Below are 8,756 nucleotides of genomic sequence, written 5' to 3'. Positions count from 1 at the left end.
TCTGACTATCATAAATAAATAAAAAATTTAAAAAAAAATAGAAGCAGGAAAAGGAGCAAGAGCAGATTCTTATGGAGTCCTTCAGTTTACCTGTGTCAATAGCTTTCTTGTCATATATGTAAGTGATGAATCACTGAATTCTACCCCTGAATCCAATATTACACTATATGTTAACAAATTAGAATTTTTAAAAAATCTGGAAAAAAATAAAATTATACTGACAAGGTAAGGTAAGCAGGGACCAGATCCTTTGGGCCTTATAACCATGAAAAAGATGCAACTTTTATCTTAAAAGCAATGAGAATCCATTTTTGAAGTCACTGTTGCCTACCCAACAGCCATTGCCATTCCCCAGCCACCATCTTCCTTGCTAACAGAAACCTGATTTGATTATTGGGCCCAAGACAAGTACTCAGGGAAGGCAGGTTTATCTCAAAGCCTCAAGAGATGAATCACAATTTACCTAAACTAAGCTTGGCAATCCCATTCCCCTTTGTCATGAGTTGGTCCGGGAATGGGCATTTACTGAATTTAGGCAAATGACATACAAAAAGTCAGGGGTGTTTGGAAGGTTCAGTGGTTAGAACACATGACTCTTTTTTTTTTTTTAATCTGAACATATGACTCTTGATCTCAGGTTGTGAATTCAAGTCCCATGTTGAGCAGTGGAGCCTACTTAAAAAAATAAGTCAGCTGACACTTTCTGGGAAGGACTTTGTTCTCTGATAAAAGAGAGAGGAGCTATAGAAGCAAGGTAGTTTTTTGCCCCTGCTCCCAACTTCTTGCTCGGAATGCTGTCCTATAAGAACATCATGTTTGCAATTCATGGTAGTCTTAAAATATGTCCACAAATTATTTGATACTCATCTTTTCAAAAGGCAGAGCCTGAGATGCTTGAATGGCTCAGCGGTTAACTGTCTGCCTTTGGCTCAGGTCGTGATCCCGGGGTCCTAGGATGGAGCCCTAGTCCCACATCGGGCTCCCTGCAGGGAACCTGCTTCTCCCTCTGCCTTTTCTCTACCTCTTTCTTTGTCTCTCATGAATAAATAAATAAAATATTTTTTAAAAAGGCAGAGCCTGATTCCTTGTCCTTGAATGTGGGCTATACTTACTGATTAACTTCTGACGACCATGGAAGAGGACTTAAACTATCTCCCTTTTGACCTCAGTCTGTGCTTTCTAACTGATTGAGTTCTTTCCAGCTTATCTCTCTCTCTCTTTTTAATATTTTTTTATTTATTCATGAGAGACACAAATTGAGAGGCAGAGACAAAGGCAGAGGGAGAAGCAGGCTCCCTGCGGGGGGCCTTATGTGGGACTCGATCCCAAGACTCTAGGATCACGACCTGAGCCAAAGGCAGACGCTCAATCACTGAGCCACCCAGGTGCCCCCTTCCAGCTTATCTCTTAACTCAGGCAAAAGACCTGTGGACAAAGTATCCCCTGATAGGAACTGAAACTACCCCTTAAGCAATAAGGACTGCCTTGAGCGAGCAAGCCCCCTTTTGATTGACTGGAAGGCAGTGATTTACCTGACCTTTACTGCCTACCTACATGTACCCACTGACCTTTGTCCCACATTTCCTTATATAAACCTAGAAGTATTTTCAGCACTTGGGAGGCAGTCTTTGAGATGTTAGTCTTCCCAGTGTTGACCTCACTTAAATAAGTTCCTTTCTTGTTTCACCACCACTTACCTCTCTGCCTTTGAATTTTGTCAGTGGTGAGTGGCCGAACCTGGTCTATTTGGAACCCCCAGAGCCAGGTGCTATTGTACCCCTGCACGCCAATTACAAACAATGTGATAGAAATGACTGTGTGTGACTTCTAAGAGTAGGTCTTAAAAGACATTGTGGATTTTTCCTTCCTCTTTCTTAGATCGTTCACTCTGGAGAAACCAGCTGCCATGTCATGAGGATATTCAAATAGCCTGTTGGAGAGGCCCCTGTGTTACAAACTGAGGCCTCTTGTCAACAGCCAAGAAAGAACTAGGGCTTCCTTCCCGTAGCCATGCAAATAAGCCATCTTGGAAATGGATCCTGCAGGCCCACTCAAGCCTTCAGATGCCTCAAGTTCTGTCCAACATCCTTACTACAATCTCACAAGAGACCTTGAACCAAAACTGTTTCCACATCATGACACATAAAAATTGTGAGATAATAAATATTTGGTTTTTTAATTAATTAATTATCTGTTGTTTTAAGGTACTAAGTTTTGAGGTATTTTGTTACTTAGCCTTTAAAAAGCTATTTCTTTTCCTTGCTCCTTTCCTTGCTTTTATTCTTGCTAGAACCTGAACTCCTACCTTATACATGCCTTGATATATATCCTCCTTGTAAAGGTCAAGTAGTTAATGATTTCTTTGGAGTCTTTCAGCACAATAGATAGCACCTAAGGAGTGACCAGGCAAAGTCTTCATGAACATTCTCCAAACACATTGGCACCAAGACTCCTTGCTCCAGGGCATAAGTGACTTATGGAGGACACCTAAGCACTGATCTTTGTTCAGCTAGTTCCTGGATGCCTGAAAGGACATGTACACAGACCATCATTCCTAGTAGAAAACCCCAGGCCCCGGGATCCCTGGGTGGCACAGCGGTTTGGCGCCTGCCTTTGGCCCAGGGCACGATCCTGGAGACCCGGGATCGAATCTCACGTCGGGCTCCCGGTGCGTGGAGCCTGCTTCTCCCTCTGCCTGTGTCTCTGCCTCTCTCTCTCTCTCTGTGACTATCATAAATAAATAAAAATTAAAAAAAAAAGAAAACCCCAGGCCCCAACAAAAACAAGACTCATGTTCTTTTCCTTTCCAAGTCTCCCAGATGTTTCATCTGTATCTGCTCTCTATCTTCAAAAAATTCTGCTCTCACTTCCTGCTGGCTCATATTCAATTTCTATCCTGAGCAAAGCCAAGGACCCTCTTGGCTGGTCCTGTGGTACCCACCCTGCATCTTTGGACCCAGCCTGCCTGCATCACTATTACCCAATTTCTTACCATTGAGATTAACAAACCTTATAATTTTTAAAAAGATTTTATTTATTTATTCATGAGAGAGACACACACACAGAGAGAGAGAGAGAGGCAGAGACATACACAGAGGGAGAATCAGGCTCCATGCAGGGAGCCCGATGTGGGACTCAATCCCAGGACTCCAGGATCACGCCCTGAGCTGAAGGCAGACGGTCAACCACTGAGCCACCCAGGCATCCCACAAACCTTATAATTTAAGCCACATTTCACTGAGTATACTGTTGCTTGTAGCTGAAAATATCTTTCTGCACTATCGAAGGGATTTAAGCAAGAGTGGTATAATCAAGTATACATTTTTAAAAGTTTGTTTCTGGGAGGGTTTCACCTCTGCTACTGGGGTAATCTTGGACTCAGTAATTAGAACTAATCCTCCTATTGAGAAATAGAAAATCTGGACAAATTTTTTTTGAACAAATTTTAAAAGCATCTATTCAAGGTATTAGAGAACTACCAAGGTCAGTAAAGTGTAATAAAGAATTATGAAGCTGTGATTCAAGAGAAAAATGAAAAAAAAAGAGAAAAATGAAACCCCGAGAAGTTAAGTCCATATCTGGGGCTCTTTTTCTTTCCCATAAGGACATGTACCAACTCCAGAAGAGGCAGAGGAGAGACCTAGCATAACTTTGGTTAGATTCAGGGAACTAAAGAGGAAAGATTATACTTCAGGGGCTACCAAGGAAACAGGGCTTTCATAAACCATCAGACTTGGGGTTGTGACCTTGAAGGCTACACCTTAGGAATAAGGGAGAATAGGAGTAGATCAGCTTTCATATGAAGCCCAGCTTCTTATCTCAATCCATATTGAATAAAGTGACCTGGAATTTCCTCTAGCTTAGTGGTCCACCAGAAAGAAACAAATATAAACACTTTCTGGAGGAAGACCACATTATCAAAAAGCCTCAAATTATTACTACACTTTTAATATACAAACAAAAGTTACAAAGTATAAGGGTGTCTGGGTGGCTTAGTTGGTTAGCAGTCAACTCGATCTCAGCTCAGGTCTCATTCTCAAGGTTGTGAATTCAAGCCCCATGTTGGACTTCACACTGGGTGTGGAGTCTACCTAAAAAAAATACAGGGATGCCTGGGTGGCTTGGTTAAGCATCTGCCTTCAGCTCAGGTCATGATCCTAGGGTCCTGGGATTAAGCCTTGCATCAGGTTCTCTGCTCAGTGGGGAGACTGCTTCTCCCTCTCCCTCTGCCTGCTTTCCCCCCTGCTTGTTCTCTCTCTCTCTCTCTCTCTCTCTCTCTCTCAAATAAATAAATAAATAAATAAATAAATAAATAAATAAATAAAATCCTTTAAAAAAATACAGGGGCACCTGGGTGGCTCACTCTATTAAGCATCCAACTCTTGATTTCGACTCAGGTCATGATCTCATGGATCACAAGACTGAGACAGGCCTGCATTGGGCTCCATCCTCAGGGAGGAGTTTGCTTGGATTCTCTCCCTCTGCCTCTTCTCTCACTCTTTCTGTCTCTCTCTCTAAAATACATAATAAATCTTTCTTAAAAATTATGAAGTATATCACTTATCTATTTCTATTTGTTCCAAAACTCAGCACCTTAAAACAACAACAAAAAATATCTCAGTTTCCGTGGGTCATGAATTCAAGAATAGCTTAGCTGGGTGGCTCTCACTCTGGGTCATTCATGACATTGCAACTATCTGAAGGCTTGACTGGGTCTGAAGGATCTGCTTCCAAGATGGTGCACTCACATGGTTGTTGTAAAGAAACCTCAGTTTCTCACCATATGGGCCTCTCTGTAGTGCTGTTTGAGTATCCTCATGACGAGGCAACTAGCCTCCTCCAGAATGAATGATTAAAGATAGGATGAGGAAGAATCCATCATGCCTTTTATGACCTAGTCTCAGAAGTCACACACCATCATTTCAGTCATATTCCATTCATTAGAAGTAACCACTGGGACGCCTGGGTGGCTCAGCAGTTGAGCCACCCTTTGGCTCAGGGCATGATCCCAGGATCCAGGATCGAGTCCCATAAACGGCTCCTTGCATGGAGCCTGCTTCTCCCTCTGCCTGTGTCTCTGCCTCTCTCTCTCTCTCTCTCTCTTTCTCTCTGTCTCTCATGAATAAATAAATAAAATCTTAAAAAAAAAGAAGTAACCACTAAATCCAGCCCCACATTTGGGGGTAGGAGTATTGGGTTTCACCTCTTGAAGGGAGAAAAATAGAGGAATTTGTGGACATATATTAAAACCCCCACATACATTTCACCTGGGTCCTAATTTTGCTGAGGCCTAGACCTGAAGATATCCTACAGCATATTCTTCAACCCATGAAGAGATGAACATAACAATTCTGAGGAATATTAAAGGCATATTTCAGCCACTGTGGCCACTGCCTACACTTATATCCATGTCTTGCTTATGCTTATATTTTCATGTAATTATAAAAATTTCACAGTTGGTAGCAATTTGAAAATACCACAGGTCCAAACTCTTACCTCCTATATTATAAAAATGCCTTTTAAACTTCTAGCTTCTATTTGAATATTGAATAATGGATATTACATTAAAGGGCATTTAGTTACATTGCTGGATATATATACAATTATTAGGATATCACATATACTGTAGTATTAGTTTTAGGGGTAGAATTTAGCAATTCTTCAGTTGCATATAATACCCAGTGCTCATTGCATCAAGTGCCCTCCTTAATGCTCATCATCCAATTACCCCATCTCCACACACACCTCTCCTACAGCAACGCTGTTTGTTCCCTACTGTTAAGAATCCCTTATGATTTTCCTCTGTCTTTATCTTATTTTATTTTTCCTTCCCTTCCTCTATGTTCATCTGTTTGTTTCTTAAATCCCACATATGAGTAAAATCGTATGGTATTTGTCTTTCTCTGGATGACCTATTTTGCTTAGTGTAATATACTCTAGTTCCATCCACATCATTACAAATGACAGCCCTATTTATTATAGAGAAATAAACATTCAAGATTAGAGAGATTGAATAAATTTTGATACTGCCATGTGATGGAATCTTATACTGATTGCAGCATTTAGCCCATTCACATTCAGAATAACTATTGAAAAATATGAATTTAGTGCCGTTGTATTACCTGTAAGGTCCCTGTTTCTGCAGATTGTCTCTCTTTCTTTCTGGTCTGTTACTCTTGAGCTCCCTCTTCACTTACAGGATCTCCCTTAATGTTTCTTTGCAGGGTTCTCTTGGTGGTCACATATTCTGTCAATCTCTGTCTGTCCTGGAAGCTCCCTATCTCTCCTTCCATTCTGATGACAGCCTTGCTGGATAAAACATTCTTGGCTGCATATTTTTCTCATTTACTACCCTGAATATATCTTGCCAGCCCTTTCTGGTCTACCAGGTCTCTCTGGATAGGTCTGCCATCATTTTCCCTCTGTATGTTAAGAATCTCTTGTCTCACATTGCTTTCAGGATTTTCTCTTTATTTTTGAAATTTTCAAGCTTCACTATTATATGTCGGGGTGTTGATCTATTTTTATTGATTTTGGGAGGGATCCTGTATACTTCTTGGATATGAATGCCTGTTTCCTTCCCCAGATTAGGAAGGTTCTCAGCTATTATTTGCTCAAATATACCTTCTGCCCCCAACACCCTCAGGAATTCCAATAATTCTTTTTTTTTTCACAGCATCATTTATCTCTCAGAGCGTCTCCTCATGGGCCCTTAGTTGTTCTTCCCTCCTTTCCTCAGCTTCCTTCCTTTCCATCAACTTGTCTTTTAATCCACTTACTCTCTCTTCTGCCTCATTCATCCTAGCTGTTAGAGCATCCAGTTTAGATTGCATCTCAGAGTATTTTTAATTTTGGCCTGATTAGATCTCATTTCTGCACTAAGAAATTCTCTAGAGTCTTTTATGCTTTTTTCAAGCCCAGCTAGTAACTTTATAATTGTTATCCTGAATTCCATCTCCGATATTTTACTTAAATCCATATCCATAGATCTGTGGCAGAGAGCATTACCTCTCTTTCTTTCTTGTGTTGTGAATTCCTCCTTCTAGTCATTTTGTCCAATAAAGAATGGCTGAATGAGTGAACAGAATCAATAATATCAATCATGACCCAAGCAAAATACACACTAGATAAATATGTAGAAGTCAGAAACCAGAAAAGAAAAAAGACCAAAGAAAGAAAGAAAGAAAGAAAAAGAAAAACAAGTGAAGAAAGAAAAAGGGGTAAAAGAAGGGGAGAGAGGACATAATCTCACAGAGTGAACAAAACAGGGTGATCCACTTGGACCTGAGTGTATTTTGGTATGTGTTAGAAGATACTAAATTCCAAAATTATAAAGAAAGCAAAATGTACTTATATATGTATATATATAATACAAAATGTATATATATCATACAAAAACATATACAAAATGTATATATATAATACAAAAATAAAATTGAATACAGTGATAGGAAGTCAAAAATTAAGAATATATCTCTAACATGTAATTGTAAAAAATGAAAGTTAAAAAAGACTTAAAACAGTTTTTTTAATAAATTTATTTTTTATTGGTGTTCAATTTGCCAACATACAGAATAACACCCAGTGCTCATCCCATCAAGTGCCCCCCTCAGTGCCCGTCACCCATTCACCCCCACCCCCCGCCCTCCTCCCCTTCCACCACCCCTAGTTCGTTTCCCAGAGTTAGGAGTCTTTATGTTCTGTCTCCCTTTCTGATATTTCCCACACATTTCTTCTCTCTTCCCTTATATTCCCTTTCACTATTATTTATATTCCCCAAATGAATGAGAACATATAATGTTTGTCCTTCTCCGATTGACTTACTTCACTCAGCAAAACAAAGAGTTGATAAAATCATCAACAAATTAAAATGGGAAAAAAGAAAAAAATGGAAAATTTTAAACAGAAAGATAAATGAAACATAAAAAAACCCCTAGGGTCCTATACACTATTTTCCCCTAGCACTGTAATTTTACAGTCCTATTTGGTCCATAAATGTTCTGTTCACCTGTTCTTCTAGGTGATCTTCTGGAGGAGAGGCCTGCTATGCTGATTCTCAGGTGTTTGTGCCTGTTGGGGGGAGGTGCCCCGCCCCTTGCCAGGGGGCCAGGCTCTATGTAACTGCTGTGTGTGGCAAGGCTTTCTGTGCCTCTTTGGAGGATGAAAATAAAAATGTCCATGCCCTAATCTCTGGCCCTGGAGCTGAAAGATGCCAGTGTGTGCCAAGCTCTGCAGATTACTACAGGTATTTTTACATGAAGCCATTCGAACTGTAATTTTTTTAAAAAAACATATTTGGAAATGTTTATGTAGTTAATTTCTCTGTCAACAAATCTGAAATAATAAGAGGTTTTAATTGGAACAGAAAAAAAAGGATTTAGATGAGGAAAAGAGAAATTTTCCTTTGCCGGTAAAGGTAGAAATAGATTAAGCTTATTTTATTAAAAATATCTGAAAAAAAATATCTGAAATTTTCTTCTTTACAGATACTGAAAAAAATGGATAGAAATCTCTCTGTTTAGAATTATCTATATGGGCCCACCTGGATGATATTCAAGCTCATCTTCCAAACCAGTTTCAGTACCAGCTCTTTATTTGTGGGAAAGGGACAATGTCTCCACTTACTTAATATATTTCATTGTAACCACATATTTGCTCTTAATAATAATATTAGTGATTGGGTTTAAAAGGCAGAGCCAAAATTATTCCTTGTCACTCACAGTGTGGTCTATAGATAAGAAACATGCACACCACTG

This window comes from Nyctereutes procyonoides, unplaced genomic scaffold (assembly GCF_905146905.1).
Source record: "Nyctereutes procyonoides isolate TBG_1078 unplaced genomic scaffold, NYPRO_anot_genome, whole genome shotgun sequence".
In the NCBI taxonomy this organism is placed as follows: Eukaryota; Metazoa; Chordata; class Mammalia; order Carnivora; family Canidae; genus Nyctereutes; species Nyctereutes procyonoides.
The sequence above is the reverse complement of the archived record's forward strand: the minus strand, read 5'-3'. Positions refer to the sequence as shown.